General features: G+C 40.3%; 1 non-coding gene and 1 pseudogene across 1 annotated transcript; one reads left to right on the top strand and one right to left on the bottom strand.

The window, feature by feature from the left end:
- Nucleotides 1-959: 959 nt before the first annotated feature.
- On the bottom strand, nt 960-1,061 carry LOC148574352 (small nucleolar RNA R71; annotated as a pseudogene).
- Nucleotides 1,062-14,785: 13,724 nt separating this feature from the next.
- LOC148574353 (small nucleolar RNA R71) lies at nt 14,786-14,892 on the top strand. The gene has a single exon (XR_015906384.1). It is a non-coding gene; the product is annotated as a small nucleolar RNA R71 (small nucleolar RNA).
- The last annotated feature ends 6,078 nt before the right edge of the window (nt 14,893-20,970 follow it).

The following is a 20,970-nucleotide window of genomic DNA, read 5'->3' on the forward strand; positions in this document are numbered from 1 at the left end:
CTAATTAAAGTTGATTGACCAATCAATCCCTGTGGGATTCGACCTCACTCTATTGTGAGTTTTTACTTGACGACAATTCGGTATACTTGCCGAGGGAAATTTGTTGAGAGACAAGTTTCTGTGCATCAAGTTTATGGCGCCATTGCCGGGGATTGATTTTGCATCAACAATGATTAAATTGGTGGATAACTAGATTGAGCATTTTTAGTTTAGCTGTTTTCTTCCTTTTCCCCTAACCTTTTCTTAGTTTTTTACAATTCAGTTCACTAACCCACTAACTGTTTGATATATTGCATCACTCACACTAATAGCATTTCTAACAAGAATACTCTCTGCATCTACCCCCTTCTTGCTTTTGCCTTGTTGGTTGTATGACAGGTAGAAGAAGCGGGGCTTCAACTTCCTTTGATTCTGAACCTGAAAGGACCTTCCTTAGATTAAAGAGGGAAGCAAGAGGAAAGAGAGTAGTTGGTACGGAGGAAGAAGAGGAGTATTTTGAACCAGACATGGATGAGAATATGGAGAACCATCATGAAGAAGAGGCTCACAACCATGGCAGAGAAGGCCCAGTGCATCATGCTGGGCAAGAGAGAAGAGTTCTAGGATCTTACATCAATCCAAACCCAGGAAACTGTGGAAGTAGCATCCAAAAGCCAACCATACATGCCAACAACTTTGAACTAAAGCCACAGCTCATCACCCTTGTTCAGAACAACTGTTCGTTCGGAGGAGGTGTCCAAGAAGACCCCAATCAACATCTAACCACCTTCCTGAGGATATGTGATACTGTAAAGTCTAATGGTGTTCATCCTGACACCTATAGACTGCTTCTACTCCCCTTCTCACTAAAGGACAAGGCATCTAAATGGCTGGAATCCTTCCCGAAGGAGAGCTTAACAACCTGGGAAGATGTGGTGAACAAATTCTTGGCGAGATTCTATCCACCTCAAAGAATCAACAGGTTGGGAGATGAGGTTCAAACTTTCAGGCAACAAGATGGTGAGACTCTATATGAAGCATGTGAGAGGTTTAAGGATCTGACAAGAAGGTGCCCACCAGATATGTTCAATGAATGGGTGCAGTTACACATTTTCTACGAAGGTCTTTCTGATGAATCAAAGAAGGCAGTAGACCACTCATTCGGGGGATCTCTGAACAAGAAGAAGACCATTGAAAAAGCCATAGATGTCATTGAGACTGTAGCTGAGAATGACTACTTCTATGCCTCTGAAAGGGGCAACACTAGAGGAGTAATGGAGCTAAACAATATGGATGCACTGCTGGCCCAAAACAAGCTGATTACCAAGCAGCTCGCTGATCTTACCAAGAAGATGGAGAGGAACCAAGTAGCAGCAATCACCACCTCAACAGCAGCTCAAGAAGGAGTGAATGAAGAAGCAGAGGGTGATCAGGAACAAGCCAACTACATTGGAAATCCACCTAGGTAGAACCATGACCCATAATCCAAGACTTACAATCCTGGTTGGAGGAACCACCCAAACTTTGGGTGGGGAAATCAACAAGACCAAGGCCAAGATCAGAGACGCCATAACCCCAACAACAATGCAGCTCACCAACATTCCACACAGAGATCATCTCAACACCCACCTAACAACACACCTCAACATCCATACCAAAGCCAAAATGGCCTTTCTCATCCCTCCAATCTCAACTCACCATCATCGGAAGAAAGACTATCAAGGATTGAGACTCTACTTGAAGGCATATGTAAGGAAATCCAAGATAACAAGGTGTTCAAAGAGGAGGTGCGAGCTAATCTCAAAAACCAGGGAGACACCATTCAGAGGCTAGAATTTCAAGTGGGATACCTCTCTAAGAAAATTCCCAAACCCACTGACGGCTTCCCAAGTGACACAGAGAAAAACCCGAGAGGTGAAACAAAGAAAGTAAGATGGGAAGACTGCAAGATGGTCACTACAAGTGATAAAGGGACTGAGGAAGAGCCGAACAAACCATTAGAACAACCTGGAGACACATCAGCAGAGAAACAGGAAGAGGATCACCAAGAAACCAAAATTTCACAGAAGGAGATACTGAGACTCTGTGCACCTTTTCTCCAAAGACTCAAAGGTGGTGTAGAAAAGAGAATATACTCAAGGTTTCTTGACATATTTGCATCTCTCCATGTGAACATACCATTCATCAAGGCTCTCCAACAAATGCCCTCATACATTAAGTATATGAAAGAGTTGCTGACCAGGAAAAGCTCACTCAAGGGAGGACAAACAATAGTGATGAATAAGGAGTGCAGTACTCTCATTCAACCAGTGTTGCCTACAAAAAGAAAGGACCCAGGGAGTTTTCACATCCCCTGTGCCATAGGAGAAACAATGTTTGACAAAGGACTCTGTGATCTGGGAGCAAGCATCAACTTAATGCCTTTATCCCTTATGAAGAAGTTGCAGATCAATGAGCTAATGCCCACAGATGTAGTCATCAGGCTGGCTGACAAAACTCAAAAACAAGCAGTGGGAGTGGTGAAAAACGTGTTAGTGAAGGTTGGGAACTACTTCCTTCCTACATACTTTGTCATATTGGAAATGGAAGAGAGTCACCTTCACCCAATCATATTGGGAAGACCATTCCTAGCTACAGCCAGAGCGCTCATAGATGTGGAGCGAGGAGAGCTAATATTGAGGATACATGACGAACAACTCGCATTCAATGTCTTCAAACCCTCACAAGAAGCAGATCAGGAAAGCAAGGAACCAAGGAAAGAGCACGACAAAGCACTGGTGGAAGAAACAAGCATTGAATCACAGGGAATCCCTTTGGTTGATGAACAAGATAATCAGCAGCTGTCACAGCTCAAGGGAAATCAGGAGGAACCTAAACCACCAGAGTCATATGAGACCAGCAACAAAATTTTCTTGAAAGAAGAGGCCACAAAGAGTAGGGCAACATCAAAAGGAACAAAGAATAAGGAACCAAGGGGATGGAGGAACAAGAAGATCCCTACAGAGGATTTCTCTTCAGGGGATAAAGTGATCTCAGCTTACTTCCTAGATATCCCACCTCATCTCCCCACCATTCCATCTCAGCTACCTAAGGTTTTCACCATCAACAAAGTTCTCTCCCTAGAACATGTAGAGATCCTTGATGAAGCCAATGGATATAGGTTTACTGTAAGAGGGAAAGATCTGAAGCATTACCAACCACCCTGACAAAGGGCAGAACATCAAGCTAGTGACGCTAAAGAAGCGCTTCATGAGAGGCAACCCATGTTTTATATGCTTTTAAAAGTAGTTAATAATGCAAGGTTCATGAAGTCCAAATCAACTTTGACATACACTTGACCGAATCTTTCCTGTTTGCAACACATAGTGAAGAACAAGTTTGGTGTTCAAGGCACACTAAGAGAACATGAATGCAATTCATATCATGTCACTCTTAGAACCTTGAACAACTCCTTTTACTCCATGTGGCCACAAACTAAGTTTGGTGTCACCAATGTTGCATACATGGACAATCAATCAGTTAGTTGGTTTGTACTTATGAATAGCACTTAGTCAGTTAACAACAAAAATTTTAAAAAGTAGTTACTCTTTCTTTTCTTTTAAATTTTGCCACCATTTTCCATAAATTCATTAATCACATCCCTTTATTTGTAGGAAAATTGATGGGACAATTGAAGAAGGAGGATTCGGCCACCACAAAAGGAGAAGCACTATACACGTGTTTTCAAGGGGGATGCATTGGAAAATATTGCCATGCAACATTGGAAGAAGAACACGCTTGGAAACTGAACTAACCTCTCCATAAAGTTGATGATCCTTGTGCCCATCCCATACTAAATCTCATCCGTTCATCATAGACCTACACATTCAATCCACACTTTTCATCTACACACCATTTCTCTATATAAGAGATTCTTATTCCATACTCCCTTTCACATTCCATTTCCATCCGTTACACTTCCCACTCTCGGCACCCAACTCCCTTTTTACCCATCAAAGACACACTCTTCACCTTCACATATCAACTCCTACTCATGGCATCATCGAGCTCCAAGAGGCAAAAGAGGAAGGAACCGGTGGAGAGCATCCCTTTCGATGAAGGGAAATTCAAAACTGCATTCCATGAACTCGAATTCGAACGGATAAAGCTCAAAAAGATATTGCTTGAGTTAACATTCCAGTTTAACGAGGATGAGTGCCCACAGATTCGAGAGAAGATTGAACAAAGGGGCTAGCAAAGGTTCACGAACCCAGAAGCAAGGATAAATGCAAACCTCATCAAAGAGTTCTATGCAAATGTGGTCAGAGAAGACAAAACCAAGGCCCCCACCTTCAAAAGTTATGTGAGAGGAACAGAGGTGGACTTTAGCCCCAATGCCATAACAAGGACTCTTCAGCTGAAATCGCCACATTTTGATGAGCCTAGTTATCATGTAAGAATAAGTAATGGCCCCGACAATGATGAACTTGAAGAAATTATGAACGATATGTGTGTTATAGGATTTGACTGGGAAAGGTATTCAGATAGGAGACCCCGGTTCATCAGGAGAGGAGACCTCATCCCGGAAGCCAAGGGATGGTTTGAGCTCGTGAGGAGATCTATCCTCCCAGCCGCGAACAATTCGGAGGTTAACACTACTCGAGCTACTATGGTACATTGCTTAATAAAGGGTGGAGGCATCAATGTGCACGAGATTATAGCTGAGGGGATTCAAGAGTCAGCCGAGAAGAATGATCCAGGTGCTAGACTTTGGTACCCCAGCACCATCCTTAGACTGTGTACGAAAGCCAAGGTAGTCTTCGAGGACAGCAATCCAAGTTGGGTGAACCCTGGAAGGTCAGTCATGCTACAACGAATAACTTATGTGGCACCCGGCCAACAACAAAGAAGGCCTCAAATAGGGGAAAGAACAGCACAAGAGGGACCTCACCGAGAAGAATCTCATCAAGAAGAATACCAGCAAGAAGAGTACTATGATCCAACCAACATCAACTTGAATCACATTCACGGAGCCATTGAGGAGCTAGCAAGGAGTTATATGGAGGGACAAGAACAACAACTGCACATTCAAGCCCAAAGGATGGATCGTCAAGAAGAACTGCTTTCTAATTGGATGAATCAACAAGGGGAGTGGCAGAAACAGCAAATGGAACATTACTCCCAGCTCACTCAAGCCATTAATCAAGTGACTGAAAGGCAAGAGTGTCAAGACAAACGCCTTCAAGAACTCAACCAACGACAGCTAGCTCAGACGAAGGCATTCAATGAGTTCAGCGTACTGAATGAAGGACGGCAACTACATAGGGAGGAGTTCAACATAAACACTCAAGCCAAGTTGAACTATATGTCTGGTCATATGCATAATCTACACTCTGCAATCCCTAGGTATGATGAAGTCCAAAAAGAGCTAACAGAACAAGAGAAAAGGAAGGTGAAACAGCAGAAAGAAACATTGAAAAAGAAGATGGAAGATGCTGGCTTCTGGAAAAAGTTGATTGGAAAAGGCAAGGGAAGTGGGAGTTCAAGCACTCAAGAAAAACACAAAGAGGACAAACAAGAGGGAGAGCATGAGCACTCCCATGAGTAAAAGGTGGTGGAGTTCCCTCTTTGTTCCATCTTTTTCAAAGCTTTAAATAAGGAAAATCATGTATGAAATAGAACATGTTTCGATGGTAGTTTAGGATTTTAAATTCTGCCTTTATGTTGTCATTGCTTAGGTCTATGCTTGCTAGTCTAATGTCACTGTTGCATCTTCACCTTGCTTACTTGTATGCTTGTCCTTTTGAATCAAATAAAAAGAGAATGTATGCTATGAAAGACTAGAGTGAGTTTCATATTGTGGAGTGAGTTCCTAAGTTTGTGGTGTGGTAATAGATTAGCTAAGTTAGTTCACCAACAAGGTAGGAAGGCAACTATCTGTCCTGAAGTCATATGCTTGAAACACACCACATGAGACCAGCTAAATAACAAGATCCTAATAAGAAAAAGGAAAAGAACAATAAGAGTTGAAAAAGAAAGAAAAGTAATAAGAAATAAGGCTAGGCACCAAGGGCTTGAATCTTGAGAGATTTGTGATGCACGAAAACTTGTCTCTCAACAATTTTCCTTTGGCAAGTATACCAAATTGTCGTCAAGTAAAAATTCACAATAGAGTGAGGTCGAATCCCACAGGGATTGATTGGTTAAGCAACTTTAATTAGAGGAATGTTCTAGTTGAGCAAAGCAGAATTTGGTTTGAGAGTTGCAGAAAATTAAATGGCGGGAAAGTAAATAGCATAAAATGTAAATGCTGAAAGTAAAGAGCTGAAAATAAATGACGGAAAGTAAATTGCAGAATCTTAAATGGGAATGGGGAAGATGCTCATAAAAGTAAATTGCAGAAATTAAAGAGAATGGGTAAGATCAGAAATGGGGAATTCATTGGGTCTAGGAGATGTTGCATTCTCCGGATCGAGTTCATTTTCATCTCTTCCTCAATCAATGCGTTCATTGATCTCCTTGGCAATCTTAAGTGATCGAATTACAATTCCTTATAATTCAATCTCTCAAATCTTGATCAATAGCCAATTCCTTGGTCAATTGCTCATGAGAAGAGATGAAGTATGGTCACTGATTATACCACATGCATTCCCAAATCAAGTGTTGGTAGAATTATAGTCACCATATTCTTCCAACCCCAATTCGGTCCAACATGAGAAAGCATTTCTAGCATGATCTCTTCATTCCTCTTCCAAGGTTCAGAAGAGATCCAAGTATGAATAGCTTCTTTTCCAAGATAACTACCCAATTGGATGAAGATTGAAAGCTTTCTAGTAAAATCAAGAGAAAAGATAGAAGAAGAATAATGAAAACTAATATTGATCCATCAAATTACAACAGAGCTCTCTAACCCAATGAAGGTGGGTTTAGTTGTTCATAGCTCTGGAAATGGAAAACAGAGATGGAAAATACATCATGAAAAGTAAACTAGAAGTGTAGAGAAAGTAAAATTATACAGAGAGAAGTTCTCCAATTTCCAACTCCATCCAAAAGCTTCTCTTTAATTCAAAACTACCCCTATATATACTACTCTTCTGATCTTCTAGTTGGTTCTTCAAGTCTTGGATATGGGCATTTGGATCTTGAGTTTGAAGCAGTTATCCTCTTCAGTGGGCTTAGCTTTACTTGCAGAGAGAAAGTGTGAAGTACCCAGGGTATTTAGCTCAGGACGTTAGTGGCGTTAACGTTAAGTGAGAGTGTGGATTCGAGAACGTTAGTGACAATCACCTTTTTCACTAACGTTCCTAACCCAGGGATGATCCACGTTAACTTCAACGTTAGTGGCACCAACGTGACCACTAACGTTGCCTCTTGGTCCTTTGCACACGTTATTGGGACTCACCTTTTCCAATAACGTTGAGAGTCCTCCCTTCCCCTGCATTAGAGTCCACGTTAACTTAGTTAACGTGGCTCTTAACGTAGGCTTGCCAATCCTTCGAGAATATTAGTGACACTTATCTTTGTCACTAACGTTCCAAGATGCCCCCTACTTCCCACGTTAGAATCTACGTTAACTACGTTAACGTGGCTTCTAACGTGGTGATGATATCCATCTCCAACGTTAGTGACAAAGGTGAGTGTCACTAACGTTGGCTCATCATCCTTCCCTCCACGTTAGCTTCCACGTTAACTAAGTTAACGTGGGAGTTAACGTGGCTCATAGTGGCTCATTGTGGCTCATTCCAACGTTAGTGACAAAGGTGAGTGTCACTAACGTTGGCGATTGTTTGCTTTCTCTACGTTAGCTTCCACGTTAACTTAGTTAACGTGGGAGTTAACATAGCTCAAAGTGGCTTAGTCCAACGTTAGTGACAATGGTGAGAGTCACTAACGTTGGCCATTCTTTTGCTTCCCAACGTTAGAGTCCATGTTAACTTAGTTAACGTGGAGGCTAACGTGGCCAATATGAGCTTGGTCCAACGTTAGTGACAAAGGTGAGTGTCACTTACGTTGGCTCCACTTTCTTTCTTCCACATTAGAGTTCACGTTAACTTAGTTAACGTGACTCTTAACGTGGGCTATGATGTCTTCGAGGACGTTATTGGCGATTACTTTTCTAATTAACATTGCAATCTAGCCCCCATTCCACGTTAGTGGTCACGTTAGTTAGACTAACGTGGCTGCTAACGTGGTTCTTTCTTGCTTCCTTTGTCTTGAAGTTAAGCAATAAAGTGCATCAAAGTTCTAATCCACATCATGAGACATGCATCATCTAATTTGTCATATAATTCATGCATAATTCTCATGAAACCATGTAAAGTGCACCATGTTTGCTTGAATCAAGATCTAAGTGAAATTCTACCCAAAACTTGCTTATTTCCTAAGAAAATGCATGAAACTACCCTAAAACAGTAAAAAAAAGGTCAGTGAAGCTGGCCAAAATGCCCCGGCATCACAACACCAAACTTAAAGCTTGCTTGTCCCTAAGCAAGTACTGGAACAAGAGAATGATGAATGAAATGCCCAGAGAAATGAGTCATTATTGTGGAAGTAATGTCCATGGTTTTATGGTGGTTTCATGCATAGAAACTTAGGTTCATTCCTTCACTGGCTTTCAGACCTTTATCATGTCCTGGAATACCCACTTGACTGCACCTTACGAAACTTTTATTCATTGATCCTTTTTGTCATTTCAGGGCTTATTTGTATTCTTAGACTAGGTGCTCTGTGAGGGGGCGACTCTTTAAGATAAGCTTTCAGCCAGCACTCCCGAACCAGTTGGTTCAAGGTGCTAGGTGTTGAGACACCCCTAAGGGCTTACTCTCTCAAGTCTCTTTCCCCCATACATACACACCACAGGCACATGGTTTGTTATTTTCTTTTCTTGAGACCTTGGTATCCAGCACCTCTTTGGGTTACTAAGCATTCTGTAGCAAAGGTTACTCTTGATAGTGGACTTTCAGCTGATAATCCCGAGTTAGTTAACCCAAGTTACCAATTGATAAGGCATCCCTAAGAGCTTATTCATCCAAGTAAATCCCTTACACAGGAACACCACAGACACTTGCCCCAAGATTCAAACCCTTGGTGCCTAGCCTTATTTCTTACTCTTTTCCTTTTATTCTTTAACTTTCATTTTTTTCTTTCCCTTTTTCTTATTGGGATCTTGTTATTCAGCTAGTCTCATAGGGTGTGTTTCAAGCATATGATTCAGGACAGATAGTTGCCTTCCCACCTTATTGGTGAACCAACTTAGCTAATCTATTACCACACCACAAATCTAGGAACTTACTCCACAATATGAACTCCACTCTGGTCTTTTATAATAAACATTCTCTTTTTATTTGATTAAAAAGGGGACAAGCATACAAGTAAGCAAGGTGAAGATGCAGCAGGTATCGTGGACAGCACACATATGACAAAAGCAATAAAAACAAACATTAAATTCTAATGATTTAAACTAATGAGTAACTATTAATCAAAGGCACCTTGGGACTTCCAAATTTTTTAGCATTTCAAGTATATGGAATTAAGTAACAATACAACCTTTCGGGTGATGGTTTCTAGCTGTCCCGTTGTTGTCATCATCCATAGTTTTTGCTCCTTCACTTCCTTGGATGATGGTGCACCATTTTCTCAGAAGGCTCCTGCAAAGTTATTGGAAGTTGCTTGTTCCCAAAGCACTTGAGAAATAGTTAGCTTGCATGTATGCTTGTGAATTTCTGAACTTAATTTGGTGTGTGAACACCAAACTTAGTTCCTTGCCTAGTACAATAGATTGCATACTTGCAGAGAGCCTTATACGTTGTTATTAACTAAGCAACTATTAACTAAAGACTAAACTACTGCTAAGTGGTTCCCCTGATTAGTTGGAGCTAGCATTTTGCCATTAGAGTGTAGTGTGATTCTAACTAATATCTTCGGTGGAACACCAAACTTAGAATTACACTATCACCCTTGGATTGTTTTGATGTGAAACACCAAACTTAGCTCCTTGTAATACAAGGGAAACAACTTGTGGTCTTTATTCAAATGACGATAAAAAAAAAGAAACTACCTTAGGTTGGGTTGCCTCCCAACAAAGCGCTCTTTTAGCGTCGCTAGTTCGACGATCCCTCCATTACTTGAGATGATACTTCACTTTGGGGTTTTCCTCCATGTGCCCATATAGTGTTTGAGCCTTTGTCCATTCACAGTGAAAGTCCTCTCAGAACTTTCGTCCATGATTTTTATGTGTCCATATGGGGAGACTTTTGTGACAAGAAAGGGTCCTGACCACCTTGATTTGAGTTTTCCTGGGAACAGTCTCAATTTGGAGTTGTAGAGGAGTACTTGCTACCCTTTTGCGAAACTCCTGGGTGATAGATGGAGGTCATGCCTTCTTTTTGCCTTTTCTTTATAAATCTTGGCATTTTCATAGGCTTCAGATCTAAATTCCTCCATCTCTTGCAGCTGCAGAATCCTCTTTGCACCAGCAGCAATACTGTCAAAATTTAGTATCTTGAGAGCCCAGAGAGCTTTGTGTTCCAGCTCCAGTGGTAGGTGACAAGCTTTCCCATACACCAGTTGATATGGGGACATCCCGAGTGGTGTTTTGAATGTTGTTCTGTATGCCCAAACAGCGTCATCCAGCTTCTTCGACCAATCCTTTCTTGATGCTCCCATAGTCTTTTCCAAAATCCTTTTTAGCTCTCTATTAGATATCTCAGTTTGCCCACTTGTTTGGGGATGGTAAGGCGTTGCAACCTTGTGTTTCACCCCGTATCATAGGAGAAGAGCTTCTAGTGGTCTGTTACAAAAGTGGCTCCCTCCATCACTGATAAGTGCTCGTGGGACTCCAAACCGGCTAAAGATATTCTTCCTGAGGAAGTTCATGACCACCTTGTTATCATTTGTTGGGGTTGCAATAGCCTCCACCCACTTAGAAACATAGTCCACTGCCACCAAAATGTACTTGTTTGAATATGAGGTTGGAAATGGTCCCATGAAATCGATTTCCCATACATCAAACAGTTCCAGTTCTAAGATGAAATTCTGTGGCATCTCATTTCTTCTGGGCAAGTTTCCAGCCCTTTGGCATTCATTGCAGTTCTTTACTAGTTCTTTGGCATCCTTGAAAAGGGTGGGCCAAAAGAATCCGCTTTGTAACACCTTAGCTTCAGTTCTGTCCCCTCCAAAATGGCCTCCATAGCATGAGCCGTGGCAATTCCACAGGACCTCTCGTCCTTCTTCTTCTGAAACACATCTTCTCAGGATTCCATCTGAACACTTCTTGAAGAGATATGGCTCATCCCAGACAAAATATTTTGCATCATTTATGAGCTTTCTTTTTTTATGTTTGTTGATCTCTGGAGGTAAAGCCCCAGTTGCCTTGAAGTTGGCAATGTCTGTAAACCATGGTGCTTTGTGAACTGTCATCAACTGCTCATCAGGAAAGAGCTCATTTACACTTGTATCATGTGCTCCACCTTTATCATGAGGGATTCTGGATAGGTGATCTGCTACCTTGTTCTCCACTCTTTTCTTGTCTCTAATTTCAATGTTGAATTCCAGCAATAATAAGATCCATCTTATTAGTCTTGGTTTTGATTCTTACTTGGCAAACAAATATTTAAGAGCTGTGTGATCTGTGAAAACAATCACTTTAGCACCAATGAGGTATGATCTAAACTTGTCAAATGCAAAAACTATTGCTTGCAACTCCTTTTCAGTAGTGGTATAATTTCTTTGAGTGTCATTGAGGACTTTGCTAGCATAGTAGATCACATGGACTAAGTTATCTTTCCTCTGCCCTAACACGGCCCCAACTGCAAAATCAGATGCATCACACATCAATTCAAAAAGTAGGTTCCAATCAGGTGGGGAAATGATAGGGGCAGAAGACAGCCTCTGTTTCAAATTTTCGAATGCTAGCATGCATTTTTCATCGAAGACAAACGGTGTATCAGATACAAGGAGATTGCTTAAGGGCTTGGCTATCTTTGAAAAATCTTTAATAAACCTCTTGTAAAAGCCAGCATGCCCTAAAAAACTCCTAATTGCTTTGACATCACTGGGTAGGAGAAGTTTTTCAATAAGTTCCACCTTAGCTCTGTCAACCTCAATGCCTTGGTTAGAAACCTTATGGCCAAGGACTATTCCTTCAGTTACCATAAAGTGACATTTCTCCCAGTTCAGGACCAGATTGGTCTCTTGGCACCTTTTCAATACCAAGGCTAGGTGATTTAAGCAACTAGGAAAGGAATCTCCGAATACCGAAAAATCATCCATAAAGACTTCAATGAATTTCTCTATCATATCCGAGAAGATAGATAGCATGCAGCGTTGGAAAGTTGCGGGCGCATTACATAGCCCAAATGGCATACGCCTGTAAGCAAATACTCCATATGGGCAAGTAAATGAGGTTTTCTCTTGGTCTCTGGGATCAACCACTATTTGGTTATATCCTGAATAACCGTCGAGAAAACAATAGTATGAGTGTCCTGCGAGTCTTTCCAACATCTGATCCATGAATGGAAGGGGGAAATGGTCTTTTCGTGTAGCTTCATTTAGTTTTCTGTAGTTTATGCACATCCGCCATCCTGTGACGGTCCTGGTGGGGATTAGTTTGTTCCTCTCATTGGGAACTACAGTGATTCCTCCCTTTTTCGGAACAACATGCACAGGGCTGACCCAGGGGCTGTCTGAGATCGGGTAGATTACCCCTCCTTGCCACAACTTCATAACTTCCTTCTGTACCACTTCCTTCATGATTGGATTCAGCCTCCTTTGGGATTGAATGGATGGTTTGGCATCATCTTCCAACAGTATTTTATGCATGCATATGGCCGAACTAATCCCTTTCAGGTCAGCGGGGTCCATCCAATAGCATCTTTATGCTTTCGTAACACTTGGAGCAGTTCATTCTCTTGATCTTGGCTGAGGGATGAGTTTATGATCACTGGGTAGCTTTCATTCTCGCCTAAGTATACATATTTGAGAGTGGGTGGCAGTGCCTTGAGTTCAAGTTTTGGTGCTTCTAACTTTTCATTCTCTTCCTTTGGTGCACCTTGTATATGGATTTCTGCTATTGCGGCCTCTTCACTAGACATTGATTCCTCCTCTGTCAACCTTTCAGGTTCTTCTTCTTCAAAGCTCTCCTACTCTGCATCTTCCAGTGTGTCCAACCTCATACATTCTCCCAATTGTTCTGGTGGGTAACTCATGGCTTTGAACACATTGAATGTCATATTTTCATTGTGTAATCTCAGGGTGAGGTCACCTTTTTGGACATCAATGACAGCTCCAGCAGTAGCTAAGAACGGTCTTCCCAGGATGATGGAGGCCTTGGCTTCCTCCTGCATGTCCAACACCACAAAGTCTGCTGGGAAGATGAAATCCCCCACCTTCACCAGCAAATCTTCTACTACACCATGAGGGAACTTGAACGATCGGTCTGCCAGTTCTAGGGCCATTTTTGTTGGCTTAGCCTTCTCGATCTTCATTTTTCTCATCATAGCTACTGACATCAGATTTATGCTGGCTCCTAGGTCACATAGAGCTTTCTCCACTGTGATCTCCTCTATAATACAAGGGATCTGGAAGCTCCCAGGATCCTTCAATTTCTGGGGTAGTTTATGCTGAATGATAGCACTACATTCTTCGGTTAGTGTCACAGTTTCGTTGCTCTTCCAACTTCTCTTCTTAGTCATCAATTCCTTCAAGAACTTGGCATAGAGCGGCATTTGCTCTATTGCTTCAGCAAAGGGTATGTTAATCTGTAATTTCTTGAAGATTTTTAAAAATCTGGAGAACTGGCTGTCATCCCCCCTTCTTTTTCAGTTGTTGAGGATATGGGACTTTGGGAACATATGGCTTCAGCTCTCCTTCCTTTTTTTGTGAGTTGGAGGTGGGGACTTGAACTTCATCTTGTTCCTCCTTCTTTCTAACTGAATCTTTCTCTTGTGGTTGCTTGGGAGTCTCCTTCAATTCTTTTCCACTTCTGAGGGTGATAGCCTGACACTCCTCTCTTTGGTTTGAGTCAGTATCGCTGCGAGGGTTGTGGCTGGGAATTCGCTTGAATAGGTAGCCAATTTGTGTCTCAAGTTTCTTGATGGCAACGTCTTGATTCTGCATATTAGACCGTGCTTCTTCTCGGAATGCCTTACTGTCTTGAATCTCCTTGCATATCCCTTCAAGTAGTTTCTCAATCCTTGAGAGTCTGTCATCAGATGATGATGGGTTGGGATTGCAGTGATGAGAAGGGTTGTTTTGGTTTTGGTATGGATGTTGAGAGGTGTTGTTAGGGTGATGTTGATATGATCTTTGTGTGGAATTTTGGTGAGCTGCATGGTTGTTGGGGTTGTGACGTCTCTGATCTTGGCTTTGATCCTGTTGATTTCCCCGCCCAAAGTCTGGGTGATTCCTCCAACCAGGGTTGTAGGTCTTGGAGTATGGGTCATGATTTTGCCTAGGTGAATTCCCAATGTAGTTGGCTTGCTCCTGACTACCCTCTGCTTCTTCATCCTCTCCTTCTTGGGTTGTTGATGAAATGGTGATTGCTGCTACTTGGTTCCTCTCCATCTTCTTGGTGAGGTCAGCTAATTACTTGGTAATGAGCTTGTTTTGGGCCAGCAGTGCATCTACATTGTTTAGCTCCATCACTCCCCTAGTGTTGCCTCTTTCCGAGGCATAGAAGTAGTCATTCTCTGCTACAGTCTCAATAACATCTATGGCCTCCTCAATGGTCTTCATCTTGTTCAGAGATCTCCCGGATGAATGGTCGACTGCCTTCTTTGATTCATAAGAAAGGCCTTCATAGAAAATGTGTAGCTGCACCTATTCATTGAACATATCTGGTGGACACCTTCTTGTCAGGTCCTTAAACCTCTCCCATGCTTCATATAGAGTCTCACCATCTTGCTGCCTGAAGGTTTGCACCTCAGCTCTCAGCCTGTTGATCCGTTGAGGAGGATAGAATCTTACCAAGAATTTGTTCACCACATCTTCCCAGGTTGCTAAACTCTCCTTTGGGAAGGATTTCAGCCATTTAGATGCCTTGTCCTTGAGTGAGAAAGGGAACAGAAGTAGTCTATAGGTGTCATGATGAACACCATTAGACTTCACAGTATCACATATCCTCAGGAAGGTGGTTAGATGTTGATTGGGGTCTTCTTGGACACCTCCTTCGAATGAACAATTGTTCTGAACAAGGGTGATGAGCTGTGGCTTTAGTTCAAAGTTATTGGCATGTATGGTTGGCCTTTGGATGCTGCTTCTGTAATTTCCTGGGTTTGGGTTGATGTAAGAACCCAGAACCCTTCTCTCTTGCCCTTCCTGATGTGCTGGACCTTCTCGGCCATGGTTGTGAGCTTCTTCTTCATGATGGTTTTCCATGTTCTCATCCATATCTGGTTCAAAGTACTCCTCCTCTTCCTCAGCACCGACTACTCTCTTTCCTCTTGCTTCCCTCCTTAATCTAAGGAAGGTCCTCTCAGGTTCAGAATTAAATGAAGTTGAAGTCCCGCTTCTTCTCCCTGTCATACAACCAACAAGGCACAAGCAAGGAAATAGATGCAGAAAGTAATTTCTACAGAAATATTGTTAGTGTAAGTGATGCAATATATCAAACAGTTAGTGGGTTAGTAGACTGAATTGTAAACAACTGAAAAAATGGGTAGGGGAAAGGGAAGAAAATAACTGAATAGAAAGTAAATTACTCAAATGAACTTAAATCAAACAAAAGAAAAAAAATGCTCAATCTAGTTATCCTCCAATTTAATCATTGTTGATACAAAATCAATCCCCGGCAACGGCGCCATAAACTTGATGTACGAAAACTTGTCTCTCAACAATTTTCCTTCGGCAAGCATACCGAATTGTCGTCAAGTAAAAACTCACAATAGAGTGAGGTCGAATCTGATGAGCGGATAATTTATACGCTTTTTGGCATTATTTTTAGTATGTTTTTAGTAAGATCTAGTTACTTTTAGGGATATTTTTTTTAGTTTTTATGTTAAATTCACATTTCTGGACTTTATTATGAGTTTGTGTGTTTTTCTGTGATTTCAGGTATTTTCTGGCTGAAATTGAGGGACTTGAGCAAAAATCAGATTTAGAGGTTGAAGAAGGACTGCTGATGCTATTGGATTCTGACCTACCTGCACTCAAAGTGGATTTTCTGGAGCTACAGAACTCAAAATGGCACGCTTTTAATTGCATTGGAAAGTAGACATCCAGGGCTTTCCAGCAATATATAATAGTTTAGAGTTTAGATGACCCAAAAGGGCGTTGAACGCCAGTTCTACGCTGCAGTCTGGAGTTAAACGCCAGAAACACGTCACGAACCAGAGTTAAACGCCAAAACACGTTACAAACTGGCGTTCAACTCCAAGAATGACCTCTACACGTGTAAAATTCAAGCTCACCCAAGCACACACCAAGTGGGCCCCGGAAGTAGATTTATGCATCAATTACTTACTTCTGTAAACCCTAGTAGCTAGTTTAGCATAAATAGGACTTTTTACTATTGTATTAGACATCCTGGATTGTATTTTTGATCCTGTGATCACGTTTGGGGGCTGGCCATTCGGCCATGCCTGGACCTTCATCACTTATGTATTTTCAAACGGTAGAGTTTCTACACTCCATAGATTAAGGTGTGGAGCTCTGCTGTTCCTCATGAATTAATGCAAAGTACTACTGTTTCTTTATTCAATTCAACTTATTACACTTCTAAGATATTCATTCACACTTCAATATGAATGTGATGATCGTGACAAAGTCATCATCATTCCCCTATAAACGCGTGCCTGACAACCACTTCCGTTCTACCTTCGATTGAATGGATATCTCTTGGATGTCTAATACAGGGGACCGAGTCCGAGTTATTAGCGTCTTCGTGGTATAAGTTAGAACCCATGGATGGCCATTCTTGAGATCCAGAAAGTCTAAACCTTGTCTGTGGTATTCCGAGTAGGATCTGGAAAGGGATGGCTGTGACGAGCTTCAAACTCGCGAGTGCTGGGCGTAGTGACAGACGCAAAAAGAGGGTGAATCCTATTCCAGTATGATCGAGAACCTCAGATGATTAGCCGTGCCGTGACAGAGCATTTGGACCTTTTTCACAAGAGGATGGGATGTAGCCATTGACAACGGTGATGCCCTTACAGAAAGCTTGCCATGGAAAGGAGTAGGATTGATTGGATGAAGACAGCAGGAAAGTAGAGGTTCAGAGGAACGAAAGCATCTCTATATGCTTATCTGAAAGTCTCACCAATGATATACATAAGTATTTTTATCTTTATTTTCTATCTACTTATTATTTATTTTCGAAAACTCCATAATCAATTATTATCCGCCTGACTGAGATTTACAAGATGACCATAGCTTGCTTCATACCAACAATCTCCATGGGATCGACCCTTACTCACGTAAGGTTTATTACTTGGACGACCCAGTGCACTTGCTGGTTAGTTGTATCGAAGTTGTGAATGAAAAACAATTTATTAAGATGTGCGTACAGAGTTTTTGGCGCCGTTGCCTGAGATCACAATTTCGTGCACCAAGTTTTTGGCGCCGTTGCCGGGGATTGTTCGAGTTTGGACAACTGACGGTTCATCTTGTTGCTCAGATTAGGTAATTTTATTTTTGTTTTATTTTCAAAAATTTTTCAAAAAATCTTTCAAAAATTTCTCATCTGTTTTCGAAAAAAAATTTTAAAAATTATTTTCAAAAATTTTATTATGTTCTTCAGAATTTTTAAGAATGAATTCTAGTGTTTCATGATGATTTGTTGAATCATGGCTAGCTGTAAGCCATGTCTAATCTTTTGGACTAGGGTTTCAACTTATCATCACAAGAGCTTGTTGATTTTCACACACTTAGTTGCTCTATACATGGAAAGTATCAATATCTTCTAAAGCTTGGCTGGCTAGTAAGCCATGCCTAACCCTCAGATTGGAGCTTTAGATTAAGAGTATACGATTCCTGGAATTCATATTAAAAATTTTGGAATCCTTATTTTTCTTTTTCAAATAATTTTTGAAAAAATCCAAAAAAATTAATAAAATCATAAAAATAAAAAATATTTTGTATTTCTTGTTTGAGTCTTGAGTCAGATTTTAAGTTTGGTGTCAATTGCATGTTCATCTTGCATTTTTTCGAAAAAAATCATGCATTCATGGTGTTCTTCATGATCTTCAAGTTGTTCTTGGTAAGTCTTCTTGTTTGATCTTGATGTTTTCTTGTTTTGTGTCTTTTCTTGTTTTTCATATGCATTTTTGCATTCATAGTGTCTGAACATAAAAGATTTCTAAGTTTGGTGTCTTGCATGTTTTCTTTGCATTGAAAATTTTTCAAAAATATGTTCTTGATGTTCATCATGATCTTCAAAGTGTTCTTGGTATTCATCTTGACATTCATAGCATTCTTGCATGCATTCATTGTTTTGATCTAAAAATTTTCATGCATTGCATTATTTTCATGTTTTTCTCTCTCATCATAAAAATTCAAAAATAAAAAAAATATCTTTTCCCTTTTTCTTCTCATAATTTCGAAAATTTGGATTGACTTTTTTAAAAATTTTTAAAATCTAGTTGTTTTTATGAGTCAAATCAAATTTTCAATTTAAAAATCTTATCTTTTTCAAAAATCAAATCTTTTTCATTTTTCTTAATTAATTTCAAAAATTATAAAAATATTTTTCAAAAATCTTTTTCTTATTTTATCTCATAATTTTCGAAAATAGTATCAACAATTAATGTCTTGATTCAAAAATTTCAAGTTTATTACTTACTTGTTAAGAAAGATTCAAACTTTAAGTTCTAGAATCATATTTTGTGATTTCTTGTGAATCAAGTCATTAATTGTGATTTTAAAAATCAAATCTTTTTCAAAACTAATTTCAATCATATCTTTTCAAAAAATATCTTTCTATCTTATCTTTTTCAAAATCATATCTTTTTCAAAAAAATTTGATTTTAAAATATCTTTTCTAACTTCCTATCTTCTTATCTTTTCAAAATTGATTTTCAAAATTTGTTTCAACTAACTAACTAACTTTTTGTTTGTTTCTTATCTTTTTCAAAACTACCTAACTAACTCTCTCTCTCTCTCTAATTTTCGAAAATATCTCCCTCTTTTTCAAAAATTCTTTTTAATTAACTAATTGTTTCAAAATTCAATTTTAATTTATTTCTTCTTTTAATTTTCGAAAATCACTAACCATTTTTCAAAAATAATTTTCGAAAATCCTTCTCTCTCATCTCCTTCTATTTATTTATTCATCTACTAACATCCCTCCCTCACTCACCAAAAATCCGAACCCCCTCTCTCTCTCTGAGTTCAGATTTTTTCTTCTTCTTTTCTTCTACTCACACAGGGATCTCTATATACTGTGGTAAAAAGGATCCCTATTATTATTTTTCTGTTCCCTCTTTTTCATATGAGCAGGAGCAAGGACAAGAATATTCTTGTTGAAGCAGATCCAAAACCTGAAAGGACCCTGGAGAGGAAACTAAAAGAAGCTAAATTACAATAAGCCAGCAAGCACCTGTCAGGAATTTTCGAACAAGAAGAGGAGATGGCAGCCGAAAATAATAATAATGCAAGGAGGATGCTTGGTGACTTTACTGCACCTAATTCCAATTTACATGGAAGAAGCATCTCCATCCCTACCATTGGAGCAAACAATTTTGAGCTGAAACCTCAATTAGTTTCTCTAATGCAACAAAACTGCAAGTTTCATGGACTTTCATCTGAATATCCTTTTCAGTTCTTAACTGAATTCTTGCAGATCTGTGATACTGTTAAGACTAATGGAGTAAATCCTGAAGTCTACAGGCTCATGCTTTTCCCTTTTGCTGTAAGAGACAGAGCTAGAGTGTGGTTGGACTCTCAACCCAAAGATAGCCTGAACTCTTGGGATAAGCTGGTCACGACTTTCTTAGCCAAGTTCTTTCCTCCTCAAAAGCTGAGCAAGCTTAGAGTGGATGTTCAAACCTTCAGACAGAAAGAAGGTGAATCCCTCTATGAAGCTTGGGAGAGATACAAGCAACTGACCAAAAAGTGTCCTTCTGAATGGACCATCCTGGATATATTCTATGATGGTCTGTCTGAATTAGCTAAGATGTCAATGGATACTTCTGCAGGTGGATCCATTCACCTAAAGAAAATGCCTGCAGAAGCTCAAGAACTCATTGATATGGTTGCTAATAACCAGTTCATGTACACTTCTGAGAGGAATCCTGTGAGTAATGGGACGCCTCAGAAGAAGGGAGTTCTTGAAATCGATACTTTGAATGCTATATTGGCTCAGAATAAAATATTGACTCAGCAAGTCAATATGATTTCTTAGAGTCTGAATAGAATGCAAGCTGCATCCAACAGTACTCAAGAGGCATCTTCTGAAGAAGAGGCCTATGATCCTGAGAACCTTGCAATAGCAGAGGTAAATTACTTAGGTGAACCTTATGGAAACAGCTATAACTCATCATGGAAAAATCATCCAAATTTCTCATGGAAGGATCAACAAAAGCCTCAACAAGGCTTTAATAATGGTGGAAGAAACAGGTTTAGCAATAGCAAGCCTTTTCCATCATCCACTCAGCAACAGACAGAGAACTCTGAACAAAATACTTCTAATTTAGCAAACTTAGTCTTTGATCTATCTAAGGCCACTGTAAGTTTCATGAATGAAACAAGGTCCTCCATTAGAAATTTGGAAGCACAAGTGGGCCAGCTGAGTAAGAAGATCACTGAAACTCCTCCTAGTGCTCTCGCAAGTAATACAGAAGAAAATCCAAAAGGAGAGTGCAAGGCCATTGATATAACCATCATGGCCGAATCCAAGGAAGAAGGGGAGGACGTGAATCCCAAGGAGGAAGACCTCCTGGGACGTCCAGTGATCAATAAGGAGTTTCCTTCTGAGGAACCAAAGGAATCTGAGACTCATCTAGAGACCATAGAGATTCCATTGAACCTCCTTACGCCCTTCATGAGCTCTAATGAGTATTCTTCTTCTGAAGAGAATGA

The sequence above is a fragment of the Arachis ipaensis genome, chromosome B2 (genome assembly GCF_059453495.1).
Source record: "Arachis ipaensis isolate K30076 ecotype BB chromosome B2, ASM5945349v1, whole genome shotgun sequence".
NCBI classification, from domain to species: domain Eukaryota; kingdom Viridiplantae; phylum Streptophyta; class Magnoliopsida; order Fabales; family Fabaceae; genus Arachis; species Arachis ipaensis.